This window comes from Pantherophis guttatus, chromosome 1 (assembly GCF_059756535.1).
Source record: "Pantherophis guttatus breed Tessera chromosome 1, ASM5975653v1, whole genome shotgun sequence".
Taxonomy (NCBI): domain Eukaryota; kingdom Metazoa; phylum Chordata; class Lepidosauria; order Squamata; family Colubridae; genus Pantherophis; species Pantherophis guttatus.
In genome coordinates, this window is record NC_142063.1 from 253,998,921 (window position 1) to 254,016,970 (window position 18,050).

Below are 18,050 nucleotides of genomic sequence, written 5' to 3' on the forward strand. Positions count from 1 at the left end.
AAGGCATTTACATCTTATTCTCATCTCATTATAATCTCAGTACATCGCCAGTCACTTTCACTGGCTGCAATTTTACTTGCGGTTCATCCTGACTCTCAAAATAGAATACTTCACAAGAGCATGTGGGGAAACTGATTCTCCAGATGTCTATGGAGATTCTCAGTCATCCAGGTCATAGTTGCTTCAAAGATGCTTTTTCAAAAGGAAACAGGACTGTTTTACCTGAGGAAGAAGAAAACATTTCGCTTCTCATCCAAGAAACTTCATTTTGACTGGATGGTGGGATGGAAGGATACGTTTTGACAGGATGGTGAGGTGAGGATGGAAGGATTGTGTTTCTTTGCAGAATTTTTCAATTTGCTTTGATTCTCTAGATGTTGCTGAATTTTAGATTCCAGAATAGTTTATGATTGGTGATGCAGGGTAGAGCTGTTGGAAATTGTTCTGGAACATATGAGGGATTACAGTTTTCTACTCTAGATATAGAAAATCACTTTTAAGAATATGCTTTTAAACATTGGGAAAGGGAGCAGAATATGGCTTATGGGGTTTTTTCCTACATCTTCCCCCACAATTAGCTGAAGCAGCCTGTATTTTGTTCTGTGTAACAAAATATCAAAAATGGTTTTTATTTTTGAAAAGTCAGGTAGACTAGTTTCTTTGAGGAAGAAGAAGACATTTCGCTTCCTATCCTGCAAGCTTCATCAGTTGTATGGGATGGTGTTAGAGATGGAAGGACAGTTATTGACAGTTGAGTTTAGTTGGTGTGGGGGAGGGAATGATGGGGGAGGGGATGGAAAGATGGTGTTTTCTATGCAGTCAATTGGTCTTCATGCTGTCTGATAGCTGTTGTAGTTACTTGGGGTTTTATCTGTGACAGGGATAGGAAGCGAAACGTCTTCTCAAAAAAATCAATCTAGTTGCCTTTTCAAAAATAAAAACCACTTTTGATATAAATATGACCTGGATGATTGAGAATCTTCATAGACAGTTATGTAACAAAATCCTGTCTGCATGAACACATATGTGCACCTTCTCCCCAAGGACTATTTGAGGAGGATGGTTGTGTGCTGCATCTGTGTTTGAATCCCTGTTCTTGTGCACTGGAAAGTGCAGAGCAAGCTCCCTGTGCTCTGACCAGCAAGGAAGAGGGAAGATGACTTAGAGTGGAGGAATTGGTAATATTCTGAGCAGCTGCCCAATTCACTCTTCCATAGGGAAGCACTGGAATTCAATCTTTCTTTTGTTGTCTTTTCCCACTGAATTTGGTTCTTATTTACTTTAGCAGTTATCCTGCTGATGAATGGATGGACAGAGTCCAAACCCTAAATACAATATCTTCCCAATAAATCATTTTCTAACATTCTTTCAATGTTAGGAAAGGCATGGAAAACACGGTTTCTGGAATTCTTTCAATCCGTTCATCAGATGTGACCATAGGAGAAGTCTATATTTTCTCCTGTGAAATGCAGTAGTGTGTCTCTGTTGGTGTTTGTGTGTGCATTGGGAAGCACGCAACTGCATATGCTTCATTCTGAATCAGAACAGTTTGAAGATTGCCTGCCCATCAGGATGCATTTTCTGATCTGATTTGGATCATTTTCAAACTCAATCCTCCTCCTAATAGCTTCTTCACTTAGACCAAATTCTGCCCCTATTCTGTTCAATTTTCAAAGTTTGATCCTGCTAGCAGGTAAACAATTCTGGGCCTGCTTACATAGTTTTCTTCCTGATGTCTGCTGGGTTGGAACAAATGAAAATGGAGTGATAATCAATGTTAGCAATTATTCTTAGGACTTGTAGATAAATTATCCTATGACAGCAAGAATTCAGTGTGTGTGTATATTGATGAGAAAATAATGAAGAAAGTTTGGCGTGCATGATGGGGCTAGAATTTTTTCTGCAAATTAAATAAGAAACAACAAATCTATTCCTCTTCCACAAAACAGGGCTGGTTCTGCTGTTCTTTTACTTCTTTTATTTCTCCTAAACAGCCCAAAAACCAGATCATGAAGTTCTGGAACAGAGATGGCCAAGGTAACTAGGAATTTGGAACGTTTCACAGCACTCAAAGCCATTAGACTAGAGAAGGTGAATTGATCATCATCACAATGTTGTACTAATATTGTATTATAAAAGAAAAAAAAGCATTTTTGTTTTTGTTCCTTCTGCTCAGCAAATGCTGCATAGAAATCGGAAGCTAAAAGATGTGCAAGTTTGTTAGATCCATATATTTTAATTGATTTTTACAACAGTTACATTGTTTAATCATTGAGGCTTATGTGTGAAAACAAGTTTTTAAACATCTGTTGAAAAAAGCACAAACAAGATATGAATAGGATGTCTTTCTTTAAAAAAAATAAAATTCAAAAAAATATAGCTGCAGGCTGCAGCAGACATGGAGGAAAAATATATTTGTCTACTCCAATTAACGTGACCTTTAAATATTTCTGTATTGCTTGCCAAGGTCTGGTCAACCATACATGAATGACTCATCCTAGTAAATCACCATTCACCCACAATGCTTTTCTGAGAATATAAGGATTATGACACTCATTGCTTGCTGGCCACAGACAATTATATGAAGCAACCTTAGCAATAAACCTAAGCATTATCTTGCTCAACATTGACCAATTCTCACACTATGTTGAAATCCAAGGATACCCAAAAACACAAGTAGGAACTGTAAGTTAAAAAAAAAAAAGTAATACTTTTAACAGAACAATGGAAAGCTTGTTTTCCAAGAAGTGCCCTTTTATGGTGCAAACCAATTTACGGTGTATAAAAGAATGTACAGATTGAATCAGAGAAATATCAGTGTTACTTAAGACTTGAACAAGTATTAACTACTGTAAAGTCTTCTTAGCGAGAGTGAGATTTAACACCATGCTTAACTCAAACTTTGGGGGGAGGGGAATAACATGTTTGATGGTCTCTTTGGAAAAATACACAATGGAACTTGAAGAAGTTTGAATCAACTGGACATTGCCCAACATTCATCTGTAATATAAACAGACTACAGCTTTGTTGATTTTGCATCTCCACTTTTCATGCCTACGCACAGTTAAAGACAAATGTGTGTTCATTTCTCATACGCCTCTACAGTTGAGCTTTTCACAAAAGAAAACCAAATTTAAAAAAAATCCTTGCAATGAGATTTTCAAACTGCTGCCAAGTCAGACAATCTAGACTTATACGTATCTAAGCAAGTGGGCATCAGGATTCTCCCAGATAGTTAGCCTTTCTATAGAATTTTCATGCAATAAGAGTGCACAGTACAGAGCTGTTCAGAAGGAATTATGGAAAATGTAGTAGAATTATATATGGGGTTGCCACAAAGAAGAGGGGGTCAACCTATTCTCCAAAGCACCTGTAGACAGGATAAGAAATGAATGGAAACTAATCAAGGAAAGAACCAACCTAGAACTTAAGAAGAAATTTCCTAACAGAACAATTAATCAGTGGAATGGCTTGCTTCCAGAAGCTATGGGTATTCCATCACTGGAGGTTTTAAAGAAGAGATTGGACAGCTATTTGTCCCGAATGGTATATGGTCTCCTGCTTGTGCAGATTGGACTAGAAGACTGCCAAGATCCCTTCCAACTCTGTTATTGTGTTCTGTTGTCATTAAATTTGAATGTGCTATAAATATATGCCCTGGCCTCTTGTAGATGTGCCTTCATCAAGAAAGGAATGTTACAAATGTACAGATGTATATGTTCAATACATCTAGCACCTGAAGGGCCTTCATAGTGATGCTGAGCATTTGGCTAGAGGTAAGAGCCTATCTTCCTTCACATATACTGTGAGCGTGACAGAGTAGTAATAAGAATAGTCTTTGCATCTTTGCTGTATAAAAGTATGAGTAGATAGATACGTAGATTTTTAATAAAATGATAAATTAAAAAGTTGGCAGACATTTTTATAGCTAAACAATATATTCTAAAATAAGAACTAATGCAATGACTTGGGAGTCCTAGCTAAAAGCTCTCTGATCCCTTTGACGAAGATTGGAATGTGGCTTGAAAAATTAAATGGAAATCTATATAGATTTGCAAGCATGGGAGATCCTATTATTGGATTGGGGGAGTAAAAGCAATAATACTTGATCACTTGAGGAAAAGTGATTATGTTTTTCAGGGCAGCTTCAAAATTTGATCCTAGATAATCAAACACCGCAAAGAGATGTCTCCACTCTTAATTGTTTGTAAAGGAGTAAATTCTGAAAGTGAAGAGCATCAAGGCACAACAGTAAGCAAAGACTGGTGGACGGGACAAAGAGCCATCTCTGAAATCTATCTCAAAACGTTCCAAAGCACTTTATAACAATATATAAGATGCTAACATTATGCAGTTATTAAAACTATGTAAATGTACAATTTAATTACAAGTGTGGGTATTTATAAAATATACAGGGCTTCACTAAAAAATGTGTGTGTGTGTGTGTATGTGTATCCTGCTCTTGGTTCACTTAAGGTAGAATCCTCTACTAAGAACTTGTAAGTGTATTCTAGGGACATCAAAGCAGTATTGTACTGAAATAGCAATGAAGATAGGTTTGCATCACTTTGACAATAAGACATGATCTTGCCCTAGTCCAGTGTTGCTTATTCCAGCTGACTCTACAGTCCAGAACACTTTATCACTGTCAGCCAATTTACCCTTTAACTCAAAATGTTATGGATCAAGCCTCTGACATTACAACAAAATGTGGCCAATAGTTCTGTTCTCTAAAGTTTCAAAGTGATAATTGCCAAAAGTTCTTTTTCAGAAGCAAACTCCAACATAGATATTACCTAAACCTCCCAAATACTGTCTAAGAAGCCAGTTTCAAACTTACCAAGATACTCTTTCTGGGTTTCCAGTTGTATTTTGGCATCCTTTTAGTTTTCCAAAATCTAAATTTCTCTTATTCTGAGAGTAAGAATCCCCCCATTGTTAATGTGAAAATCTGCAGCTGTGTTTCATTTGTAAAATGAAAGGTTCTGTGGCACAAATCTTTCTTAAAGTTGTGTTATTTAAAAACTTCTTTCCCCTGCCCTGATTTTGGATATACAAAGACTAGTTGAGACTTTTTCTCATGTTTAAATGTGCTGCCTATTATTAATTAATAAGTTCCAGATTTGGATTTGTGCCATATGTAGCTTGAAATGTACCATTGGTGCTTTGAATGGCCCTCTGAAATGGACTGGTAGCTAGTTAAGTTCTCAAGCAGTGGCATATGTTCAAGATTATCCATCATTGTAATGTAAAGTACCAGTTTTCATCAGAACCAACTGTATTTTTGAAAAATGTTCAAAGTGGCCATTGTGGTAGTCTTTTACAACAAAAACAAAACAAAACAAGAAATCAAAAGTGGCACCTTGAAGACTGCATGTTGTTACAAATCTCTTTATAGTTTTTGAATAGTCTTCAAAGGGGCTTCTTATGGATCAAGCCAATCTTAGATTTTACCAGGCTTAGATAACTAAGAGACATGGTGGGCTAGAGATTAAGTTGATGGGCTTATCAACTGGAAGATTGGCAGATTGGCAGTTCTATATCCAAGTACCACATGATAGAGTGAGCTCCCATTCCTGCCCCATGTCCTGGCCAACCTAGCAGGTCGAAAGCATGCAAATACATGAGAAGAAGAGTGCAAAAGTTGGCTTGAAACTCAATATTAAGAAAACTAAGATCGTGGCATCTGGCCCTCTCAATTCCTGGCAAATAGATGGGGAAGAAATGGAGATAGTGACAGATTTAATTTTCCTGGGCTCCAAGATCACTGCAGATGGGGACTGCAGCCAAGAAATTAAAAGATGTTTGCTCCTGGGGAGGAGAACTATGGCAAATCTAGACAGCATACTAAAAAGCAGAGACATCACCCTGCCAACAAAAGTGCGTATAGTCAAGGCTATGTTTTTCCCAGTTGCAATGTATGGCTGTGAAAGTTGGATCATAAGAAAGGCTGAGCACCAAAGAATTGAGGCCTTTGAACCATGGTGCTGGAGAAGACTCCTATGAATCCCTTGGACTGCAAGGCGATCAAACTGGTCAGTCCTAGAGGAGATCAACCCTGACTGCTCTCTAGAAGGCCAGATCCTGAAGATGAAACTCAAATACTTTGGCCACCTAATGAGAAGGAAGGACTCACTGGAGACGAGCCTAATGCTGGGAAAGATTGAGGGCAAAAGAAGAAGGGGACGACAGAGAATGAGATGGCTGGATGGAATCACTGAAGCAGTAGGCTTAATTCCAGAGGATGGTAGAGAACAGGAAGGCCGGGAGGAACATTGTCCATGGGGTCGCGATGGGTTGGACACGACTTTGCAACTAACAACAACAAAAATAGATACCACGTCAGTGGGAAAGTAACAGCCTTTTGTGTGCCTTGGTGTATGGTCAATGTTGGCCACATGGCTATTGAAGTGTCTTCAGACAACGCTGGTTCTCTCGGCTAAGAAATTGATATGAGCATCTCCCTCCAGAGTCAGACCTGATTGGACAGGGGAAGCCTTTACTATTACCGTATAGATAACTAACTGGTGAAGATATGATCTGCTTATTTCTAGTCAGAAGTCCTTTATGTTACACAGCAGCTGATCTACAAGAACTCAGAATAACATGGTCCTACAATTTAGGATAATTTTAATAACCCCAGATTATGTACTGTTAATAAAATAGAGGTTCCCTGTTCCTCACTGGAGGGTTGGGAAGAAAATACATATTAGGGCTGGGACAGCCAAGCCAAAATTACCTTTACAGAGTATTTCCAAAAATATGTTAATTAATCACACAAATGTCTTATTGTTTTTATGCAATATTTATTTTATGAACTGTTTTAAACATAAGCTTCAGATATGAAATCTGATTCCCCCCCCCCCAAACTAAACCTTCATTACTATGCCAAATCCATGTGATTTGAAAGAAAAAAATGCACAAGTTTTCTGAGGCGGCAGCAAATAAGAAGCTTGCATTATGGGACTAGTGTGCCCCCTTCTGGAATATTCCGATATTTTTTTACTAGAAATCCAGCAAATGGCTCTCAGGATACTTACTATGTTTTTGCTATCAAAGAAGAGAACAGAAAAAGACCTGCCTTAAGCTTTAAAAACGACTACTAAATAAAGTTACTATTGGTATAATAATAGCCATCATTGTTCATAATACTGTACAGAATATATGGCAACCAAAGAATTTAAAATCTAGCCTTTGCTAATCTAACCTCCCTTAAAACTTCCTAAACTTCTAAAAAGGCCCTAAAAACTTCTGAGATTATTTTAATGGGTTTTGCAATGTGTACTTTTGAAAACAGTTTAAACACTTCAGCTGGAGAAAGAGTGGCCATAATATGGTTATGACTAAGTTCGCTTACTCCTACTGCAGCTGATAGCTGCCAAACCTCAGAGGCAATATAGTGTGGATTGTGCATTTTGAAAAGGCTGCTTCCCAATATTGCATTACTATGATACATACATGTGAAGGCCTTTTAAAGTCAAGTTTATTGGTATTTTGCTACTATATGCTGGGTATTTAGTTTTTATCTTGCTTACATAAACTTTTTTTTATTGCAATATGTATGTATATGTTTTAAAGTACACAAAAATACAATTTAAAAAAATCTGGAAGCAAGCAATTGTAAGAACTGTGTATATCAATGAACTGAAAGGCAATGTGCAATTAATACAATTTAGAACAAAGAATTAAAATGGGAAGGCATTAAAAAGCAGTTTAAATTTTTAAAAAGTGCTATTTCTCTTTCCCAATTAACTCCATGCATATTTGACTCTAATCACCAACCATCACTGGCTTTTCCTGGTTTTCAGCTATAATATGCAGTATTGTATGTACAAAAGCTGCATCAATTTACAAAGATAGATTTCAATTCAATATCCTTATGAAAAGATGAAATAAAATATAAATATGGTCCGAAACACCACAATTAAAGTTCCATGCTTCTCATTCCCAATTTTTGACACCTGAAATCATACATTTTTTGGGGGGAGATTTCCTGATTAACCTCATGGAGAATCACTTCATCTAGAATTTGATCATGGTTTTTCTTGGGTCTCATGAAAAACTCATGCAACATCAACATGATGATGATTTCATAGAAAAGACTTCCTGTGTTTCAGGATACTGTTGTACAATGAAAGCTTCTTTTTGAACTTAGTAATGGAGAATGCAACTATAGAGCATTGCATTGCATTGCACTACATTGCATTACATTGCATTCACTGCAATGTAGTGCAGTGCAATGCAATGCTCTATAGTTGATAAAGATGAATCCTTATCTTTATTTCTGCCTTTGTACACATGCTTACAAGCAAATATTGCACACTGTCTTTTCCTGGGATGATTCTGGCACAAACAGCAGAAATTTTGGTTGTTACATTTTTGCTTCCCATGCTGTTATTGAATAGGGAGACTTAAAAATAAAAGTAAAGATGCTGAAGACTTGACTATCTTGTCTAAGAGGAAAGCTTCATTTTGGTACACAAGAGAAACAAAAACTTTGTTGTTTTCAAAAACTACAGAGGAACTTGAACAGGAGGTAGTAAATTACCCCAAAGGAATGCAGTCATGAATTTAAGACAAGACAGAAGACAGAAAAGGTCCTTTTAGCTTTTCATTACATTCTCAAAATAGAAAGAAAAATCCCTTCCATAGATATTGTTTTTAATTTTAAAAAATATATCCAGTGAGATAGTTTTCCTTTCAGATAAATATACTAGAACATGTTATCTAAATAAAAATGTAATGCAAATTATTTTTCACTCCCTTCTTTTACCTTATAAGAAAAAAACCCAAGCTACATATTATACACTATTGTTCCAAACAGAAGAAAAAGAGGCATTCTGGAGGTTTGGAGTTTAAAAATACTCTTTCCCTGACCGGGAATCGAACCCGGGCCGCGGCGGTGAGAGCGCCGAATCCTAACCACTAGACCACCAGGGAACTCTGAGTCACTTTTCTTCTTTTCTTTAAATCTATCAATCCAAATTTTTGTCCTGTTTATATTTTCCAGAATTGAACAGCTTTTCAATCGAAAAGACCACTTTGCACCAAGCTAAGGAGGCTAATTGTGGCAACTGAACCACAACATTATTGGTTTTGTTAAAAACCCTCTATCTTTTTTGTCCTCTACCTTCTTGGCACTCTTGCCCTGCATCTTGCCTTTAGGGGGGAAAAAAGAGGGCGGACTCCATTCCTCGGCTGAGTTGATGCTCAAACTGAAAACTGCGAAAAATCAGCAATTCTACTGAACTGACTGCGCTGCTATTCTGTTCAGAGAAGTGTAAATTTACAGTAGCTGTGTTGAAAACTCTATTCAATGTTTCCAACCACACCTATCCCTCCGATAGCACAGATCATGGTACCATGGGGATGCTGCAATGGTCATAAGTGCAAAGACCAGTCAAAACTACTCTTATCAGTGCTGTTGTTAACTTCAAATGGTTTTTAATGGATGATGGTCGCAAGACAAGGACTGTCTGCAAATGGTACATGAAAAACAGTGTATTAAATGTTATAGATTGGAACTGATATATTAGTCAAAAAAGGAAGGATGTGAATTGCAGAAATACTTGGATAAGTATTTATCCAAGTATTGGATTGGACTTGCCACAAAGGGAAGTTCTGTAGGTTCTCATAGATATCACAAAATGACTACTAATTCCAGAAAACATTAAGGCAAGGATGCATAAACAGCCTCTGTGGTGGTTACATCAGCAAAAGATTCAAAACTCCAGGGAAATGGAGACTGTATGCCATATTTCAAGTGATTCAAGGAAAGTTGCCTCATCTTGTCGATCAGAAAAGTCGGCAGTTCAGCGGTTCAAATCCCTAGTACAGGTCTCCTGTGTGAGCAGGGGGTTGGACTAGATGGCCTCCAATCCCTTCCAACTCTTTTACTGTTACCTATCAAAGTTGTGCTCCACTGACTCGCCCGTGGTATTAAGATGCTTTCTGCAGCTCTAAATCAGTTATGGAGTTTCATACAATAGAGACTTTACACCAAATATGTTTCTCATAACCATTTTATGGAGGGTAAGGGGAGAGCGTTTAGAAAAAAACATTAGCCAGTCTCTCTCTAAAAAATAAAGAACTGTGATTTAGGGCTCCCAGGGATTTGGGCGCCTCCACGTGTTGAGCAAGAGTTATGACACAAAATGCAAACTCTCCTCAGCTGGATGACTTTTGCCTGCATTCAGAGGACTCAGATAAATTGCTTTAATGCTGTTTGGGATCCTGAAGTGCAGAGTGGGGCACTTCGTGTCGTAGTGAGAAGTTCTCTTTCACAAATCTAATTTGAAGCAAGCGAAGAGACAAGAAACAGCTGTGACTTTGTCCCTTTATGAAGAAAAGCCAGGGAGATCAATCTATGCAAGAATTTAAGTTCAGGGTCAGATTTAGGCTCACACAGAGCAAAAACTGGCCTAGGGCACAGAAGCTCAGGGAGCGCCAACATCATCTCTTTTTTTCCAAATCATTTAAAAAATGCAAATGTTTGCATTGGTGGCACAATCACTCAATGGGGCGGAGGGGTACAATATATTCTTCAGCTACATTGTGTACATTGTGTATATACAGAAACTTGCTTCTGTAGGAAGTTAGCACCCACCCCTTTCCTGGAAGAGTGAAATATTTTAGGAAATATGAAAAAGGCAGAATATTATATTTCCCTGGATGAGAAATATGAGAAGCATATTTTACAGACAAAGCAGCTCCCACCATCCTGCCCCCCACCCTTTGTCAATGGGCCATTAAGGCCTGGGCCAGTCTACTCTACATAACAAAGATCTACCTCCTTCAGGCAGAGCCATAGTAGGAATTGCCAAAGATAGGATTAGCCCTCTACACAATAGCAGCAGAAACTCACCACATGTGACCTGGGAAGCACATGTGACCATCAGCCAGCAAGGCCCCCACCCCCTGGGAGTCTGACAACCAATCAGGATACTCTTTCTGGGCCCCAGGAAGTTCAAAGCCAGAGAGAGCATAAAACCTGAAAAACTCGCTGTATCTGCCCTTTTTCTGTTCAGTAACTCAAGCCATGTGATCCTGTCCACCATTAAACCATCTTTCCAAGCAGTCTCCATGTTTCCAGTGTCTGTTTTCCCCACTTGGAGCAGAACCCAGGAGGATATTTCTTCCAACACTTCCCCAGACAATACATGGCCTCTGAGCCTTTCCTGGGGAAGTCGTTGTGCTTAATCATGCCACCATGGTGCATCACACTAACTCAGCTCAAGATACTATCTGCCCAGCCAATTTTATCTGTCAGGCAATTATTACTTTTAGTGGGACTTCCTTTGGGTAGATAATATATACATGAACCTAGAGCTCTTAAAAAGGCAAAATATAAAATATTATTTATGGTTATATCCTCCTTATATGAGCCCTGAAGAGCAATACAAATGAAAAACGGTTGTTTATCTCTAATCCCCAGTCTGTATTTTCTAATATCTAAACTATAACAGGATAACCCATAGACATGTAACAGGATAGTTTATACAACCAGAGAGGCTTTTTTGGTTTTCATTTTACACTGAAAATACGAACTCGGTTATTAAGGCTAACTAATTTTGTTGTTTTCCCCTAGCTATGCTGCAAGCAGAGGATAATTATTTTAAAGCTTTGTTTAAGTTGCTTTCTCATCTTCAACCACTTTAAAATGCGTGGACTTCAATTCCCAGAGTTCCCAGCGTCCCAAAGGCATTCTGGGAGTTGAAGTCCACACATCTTAAAATTGCCGAGGAGAGAAAACATTGCTTTCAAGTAACAGAGGAAAAACAATTTATCCTGCACTAAGAATTTAGGATGGCTATTGTTTCCGATTTTTGAAGTCCTCTGTATAAAGCTTAAAATCATATACATGTCTGAGAAATGTCTAATCAATTTCATGGAGTTAATTAGTTTCCTGGAAAATTGTAAAAACTGTATTTCATTAGAAGTTTGAATTCCAAGCCTGAAGAGGACAAATTTATTCTTGAAAGCCTAGGAAATAATGCTGTAGGACAGAAATTGTTCACCTAGTGAACACTAAGTAAAAGCAAGTCTAACGAAACCTTGCCTTTGTCACCAAGGAAGAGTGAAATGAAGGCTTTCTACTCCTGGTTTTAAAAGGCTAGGAAAATGTCTTTAAAATCTTTAAGGTGATCAGATTTAATTGTGAATAGCTACAGGAAAAACACTTTTCCCTGACCGGGAATCGAACCCGGGCCGCGGCGGTGAGAGCGCCGAATCCTAACCACTAGACCACCAGGGAAGTTGGCTGTGAAAATTATTTTTGCTGTATATCAACAGAATAAAAAAGTTATTACACTTCTATTTGGCTATTTCAACATGCAACTTCAATTGTTCTAATATAGAGCCAGTTGTTGGTAATTTTCAATATATATATATATTGATTTATTCTGAAGATAAAAGTTTATGTACACCAGGAACTTTTTAATGAAAGTTGGGAGGGAAATTGAACAAGCAAACAAAATAGTGTAGTACTCTAAAGGAATAAATGTGCTCTGGCTAATAAACGCAAAGAGCAAAGATATAACAACAGAAATGTCAGTATGAAAATACAGGCTATTACCTTATGTATTAATTAAATGTATATACTGCTTTTTTTTCAGGAACTCAAGGTGGCCCACATGGTGCCGTCTCCTCCAATTTTTTACCACCTTGTGAGTTAGACTGAGTGAAGATAGAGGAACTAACCAAAGTCACCCACTGCATTGAGTTTCTGTGGTTGAGAATAGAGCAGAGCCTGACTTTCCACATCTGACACCTGCTAGAGGCTGTGAGAGTTTTCTTTCTGACTAAGAAAATTTTGTGATCAGCCATGTCACAAAATCTATCTATCAATGAAAGGATAAACCCCTACTCTCAAAATAGCCAGAATATGCTCTCAAAATTCAAAAGGTTCCTCTTCTGGAATTACTAATGTGTAAAAATACTCTACCAGCGAGGGAGTATGATAATTAAGGTGGAAGACTAGAAGTACAGTAGAGAAATTCAGCTTCAAGTCTTATTTTGCTCTGCTGGTGGATTGGGGCCAGTTATTTTCTCTCAGCTCTACCTACTTCATGGAAGTATTTTGGATAAATGGAAGGAAGGAGGTGATGCTTTGAGTTCCCAAATGGAAAAAAGGAATCTAAATCTAAAGAATGAATGCTAAGGCAAATTTTTTTTCAAAGTATCCATGAAATGGAACAGGTTGAGAAAAAAACATTCCAACAAAAAATTATCCCAGGTCAATTATGCAATAATTAAGGCTTACTCTGAAGTAGTTAAACATATAATAGCTATGCTGACTAATAATATAACCCTGTAGGAATTAATATCAGTAGCTTTTATACTGTCCATAACCTATTTTCTTAAAAATTAGGTGTAAATGCTCTATTTCGTTTCATTTCATTTTATTTAATTTATATACCGCCCTACTCCCGAAGGTCTCAGGGTGGTGAACAGGCACAGAATAAAACACGTAAAATACAAAAATTAAGAACAGAAGTAAAATCGAATTAAATCAATTTAGCCCAAGACAAATTTAAAACCCCAGGTTAAGAACGAATTAAAATTTACATTAAAATTTACATTAAAAAAAAAACGGGAAAGGTTAGGCCAGACCAGCCTGGTGAAATAAAAAGGTTTTAAGAGCACGGCGGAAAGTGCGTAGATCCGGGATCCTCCGTATCTCTGGGGGGAGCTCGTTCCAGATAGTAGGTGCCCCCACAGAGAAGGCTCTCCCCCTGGGGGCCGCCAGCCGACATTGTTTGGCCGACGGCACCCGGAGGAGTCCCTCTCTGTGAGAGCGTACCGGCCGGTGGGAGGCTGTTTGCGGCAGCAGGCGGTCCCATAAATAACCAGGCCCTAAGCCATGGTATATCAGGGGTGTCAAACTTGTGCTAGCTAGCTGCATCATGTGCTGGCCCCGCCCCTGCCCAGTTTAGCGAAGGGGGGAAAGTCCCAATAAGTCACGTGACGATACTGTGATGGCGCAAGTTTGACACCCCTGCTCTATATTATTATTTAATGTTGATATACCAAAAAGATACACACAAAGACAATACAAACACTTGAAACTACAGTTAGTCCTCGACTCACAACAGTTCATTTAGTGACCATTCAAAGTTGCAACAGCACTAAAAAAAGTGACTTATGAACGTTTTTCACACTTATAAATGTTGCAGCATTTTCATGTCATCTGATCAAAATTAAAACGCTTGGCAACTGACGCATATTTATGACAGTGGCAGTGTCCCAGGATTATGTAATTTCCTTTTGTGACCTTCCAACAAGCAAAGTCAATGGGGAAACCAGATTCACTTAACAACTGTGTTATTAACCTAACAACTGCAGTGATTCACTTAACAACTGTGGCCATAAAATGGGGAAAATTCACTTAGCAAATATCTCACTTAGCAACATCAATTTTTGGCTCAATTGTGGTCGTAAGTCAAGAACTACCTGTACCTTAAGAACTACCTTAACAAGTTATACTAAGGTTTTGTGCTTTTAGATAACGTGTAGTTTAGTTTAAAGAAACCTATTTCAGCAATGTAAGTCATGGTAAGATAGGAAGATAAAATAATTTTATAATTTTATAAATGTATATTTATATTATATTTATTTATAAATTTATAATTTTAAAATTTTATAATTGTTGAATTTGCATAGTGGAGTATAGAATTTCTTGATTTCTAGCAGATGTATCAAAGTGTAGTTTTATTTTCATAGTTTTTGTTCCGTCTCTCAAAGTTAAGCTGTACTTCCCAGCCATACTTCCCATTCAATTCTCTGTTCTGAAGATGTGGCAAATTTTTCTTGTTTCTGCCTGTTGGCCCAATTTTAAAACTATTTTTCCAGGAGAGAATTCAGTGTAAAGAAACAATACTTGTTGCAATGCTCAATAAAGGAATAAATCAAGGATGTATGGGGAAAAAAACTTTGCAGACTTTCTACATTCTTGGCTTACTTTAGAACTGCAGGAAAAAAAATTGCTACCAACCTGCCTTCCATTGAGGACATGCACAAGCCAGAAAGAGTGCTTTAAAAATATCTACAGACCCTTCACATCCTGGACATAAACTGTTTCAACTTCTGCCCTCAAAATGACACTATAGGGCATTGCACACTAGAACAGCTAGACAGAAGGAGAGTTTTCCCCCTATGCCATCACTCGGCTAAAAAACTAATTTCCACAATACTGTCAAACTATCTAGTAAGGCTGCATTCTTCTCATCTTTCCTATTACCTATATCTTTATATAGGTGTCTTTATAGGGTGTCTTTCCTGCCGCCTTGAAAGAGGCGGTTGTGAAGCCCCTCCTCAAGAAGCCTTCCCTGGACCCAGCTATATTATCAAATTATCGTCCAGTCTCCAATCTTTGCTTTGTTGCGAAGGTTGTTGAGAGTGTGGTGGCGCGACAACTACCCCGATAGCTGGATGAAGTTGTCTATCTGGATCCGTTCCAGTCAGGCTTCAGGTCACGATACAGCACGGAAACGGCATTGGTCGCGTTGGTGGATGATCTCTGGAGGGCTCGGGACAGAGGTTGCTCCTCTATCCTGGTCCTATTAGATCTCTCAGCGGCTTTTGATACGATCGACCATGGTATCTTACTGCACCGGCTGGAGGGGTTAGGAATAGGGGGCACCATGCTTCGGTGGTTCTCCTCCTTCCTCTCTGACCGTTCGCAGTTTGTGTTGGCAGGGGGGCAGAGGTCGACCTTGAGGCACCTTATTTGTGGGGTGCCACAAGGGTCAGTCCTCTCACCCCTTCTGTTCAACATTTATGTAAAACAGCTAGGCGAGATCATCCGTGGTTTCGGGGTGAGTGTTCATCAGTATGCTGATGACACACAGCTATACATCTCCACCCCAGACCACCCCAATGATGCCCTTGCTGTGATGTCCCGTTGCCTGGAGGCCGTGCGGATCTGGATGGGGAGAAACAAGCTCAGACTCAACCCCTCCAAGACCGAGTGGATGTGGCTTCCGGTGTCCCGGTATAGTCAGCTGGTACCATCACTGACAATAGGGGATGAGATCTTGCTCCCCACAGAGAGGGCCCGCAACTTGGGTGTCCTCCTGGATTCACGGCTATCTTTAGAAGATCATTTGACGGCCGTGGCCAGGAGTGCCTTTTATCAGGTTTGCCTGATCCGCCAGTTGCGTCCCTTTCTGGATCGGGACGCCTTGCACACGGTCACTCATGCCCTAGTTACCTCCTGTATGGACTACTGTAATGCTCTCTACATGGGGCTCCCCTTGAAAAGGGGAGGCTCCAACTGGTCCAGAACATAGCCGCGCGGGTGATTATGGGCGCAGCTCGTTACGCCCATGTAACACCTCTCCTACACGAGCTGCACTGGCTCCCGGTGGTCTTCCGGGTGTGATTCAAGGTGTTAGTTATCACCTTTAAAGCGCTCCATGGCTTAGGACCTGGGTACCTACGAGACCGTCTTTTGCCACCAATAGCCTCCCACCGACCAGTTCGTTCTCACAGGGAGGGACTACTCAGGGTACTGTCAGTCAAATTATGTCGACTGGCAACTCCCAGGAGGAGGGCCTTCTCTGTGAGGGCTCCAACCCTTTGGAATGAACTGCCCCCGGAGATACGGAATATCCCTGATCTCCGTGCTTTCCGCTGTGCCCTCAAGACCCTGATGTTCCAACAGGCGGGGCTAAACATATGAACATGTGAATGATTTTTTAAATGTGATCTAATTCTGTGTTTTATTTAATTGACCAAACTAAGTAATAATTTTAATTAGCAATTTTATGATGTTTGTGTGTCTATATTTTTTTTGACTGTACACCGCCTTGAGTCCTATGGGAGAAAGATGGTATAGAAATATAATAAATAAATAAATCTTTATCTTCTTATGACTATAACTTTGCTGCTTGTATCTTATGATTTATAGTGTTTATTTAGTATCCTAGTATAATTTATGTTGATTGCTTATTTAGTATCCTATTACTATCACTAAGTGTTGTATCTTATGATTTATGATTAATGTATTTTTATGGTGACTATGATCATAATTTATCATTGATTGCTTGTATGTACACTGAGAGTTTATGCACCGGAGACAAATTCCTTGTGTGTCCAATCACACTTGGCCAATAAAGCCATCTATTTCTATTTCTCAAAGTTTCTGATAAATCTTCTGTCTTGCAGCTACTATTATTTTTCATCTAACCCTGAATGGTGAATTAGGGTATTTTTTTAAAAAACTGCTGCACTTTGCTACATAGTATAAATGATTATAGGTGGCTCTGGATTGGATTTTTCAAGGCCAAGTCTCAGCTTTAGATGCTGTAAAAGTCAGCTATTTGAGCATGTTGAAATATAATATCCCTAATTTCTCATACCCCATAGCAATATTGAGAATCTACACTATGAAGAATTAAACAAGCAGAAATCCATCAGATACTGTATCTTTTCTCCAGCATCTGATGGTGCAGAAAGCTTCACCAATTCAACATTTGCTTTAGGGGCTTCTATTCTGGAAGCTTGTTAAAGGGAGATCCTATCTGGAACTAAGGAGAAATTTCCTGACAGTAAGAGCAATTAACCATAAAATAGCTTGCCTCCTGGACTTGTGTGTGCTCTGTTGCCAGAGGTTTTCAAGAAAAGATTGGACGTTCATTTGTATGGGATGATATAAGGACTCTTTCTTGCTTATTCCAAAGTTTGTTATAGAGAATACCACTTCCAGTGTTCCACTGACCTTGGATTACATCACATCACATTACCACACTTTACAGTTCCTTCTTGATTCTAAAAGAACTTGGTATGCAAACGTAACAGTCAGGCCTGGAAACCATCTTTTGCATTGGGCCTTCAGGCCACATTTCCTACTGTGGGAAACTACAATAACACACAATGTCCCCCCATCTCTCACTTGCAGGCAAATAAATGTGCAAAGTCAACATTTAACTTAGACCTACTGTTTGCACCGCAGCTTGTAGCACAAACAACTCCCATGCCTATTCTTACACCTTCATTGTTGGGCATTTCAACACCTTCTATGTTTTCTGTAGCTAGACTATGGAAAGCTT

The 18,050-nt window shown here is 38.9% G+C and overlaps 2 non-coding genes across 2 annotated transcripts; both read right to left on the reverse strand.

The window, feature by feature from the left end:
* Positions 1–8,868: 8,868 nt before the first annotated feature.
* Positions 8,869–8,940, reverse strand: TRNAE-CUC (transfer RNA glutamic acid (anticodon CUC)). Its single transcript has one exon. It is a non-coding gene; the product is annotated as a tRNA-Glu (tRNA).
* A 3,241-nt stretch (positions 8,941–12,181) lies between these two features.
* On the reverse strand, positions 12,182–12,253 carry TRNAE-CUC (transfer RNA glutamic acid (anticodon CUC)). The gene has a single exon. It is a non-coding gene; the product is annotated as a tRNA-Glu (tRNA).
* Positions 12,254–18,050: the final 5,797 nt, after the last annotated feature.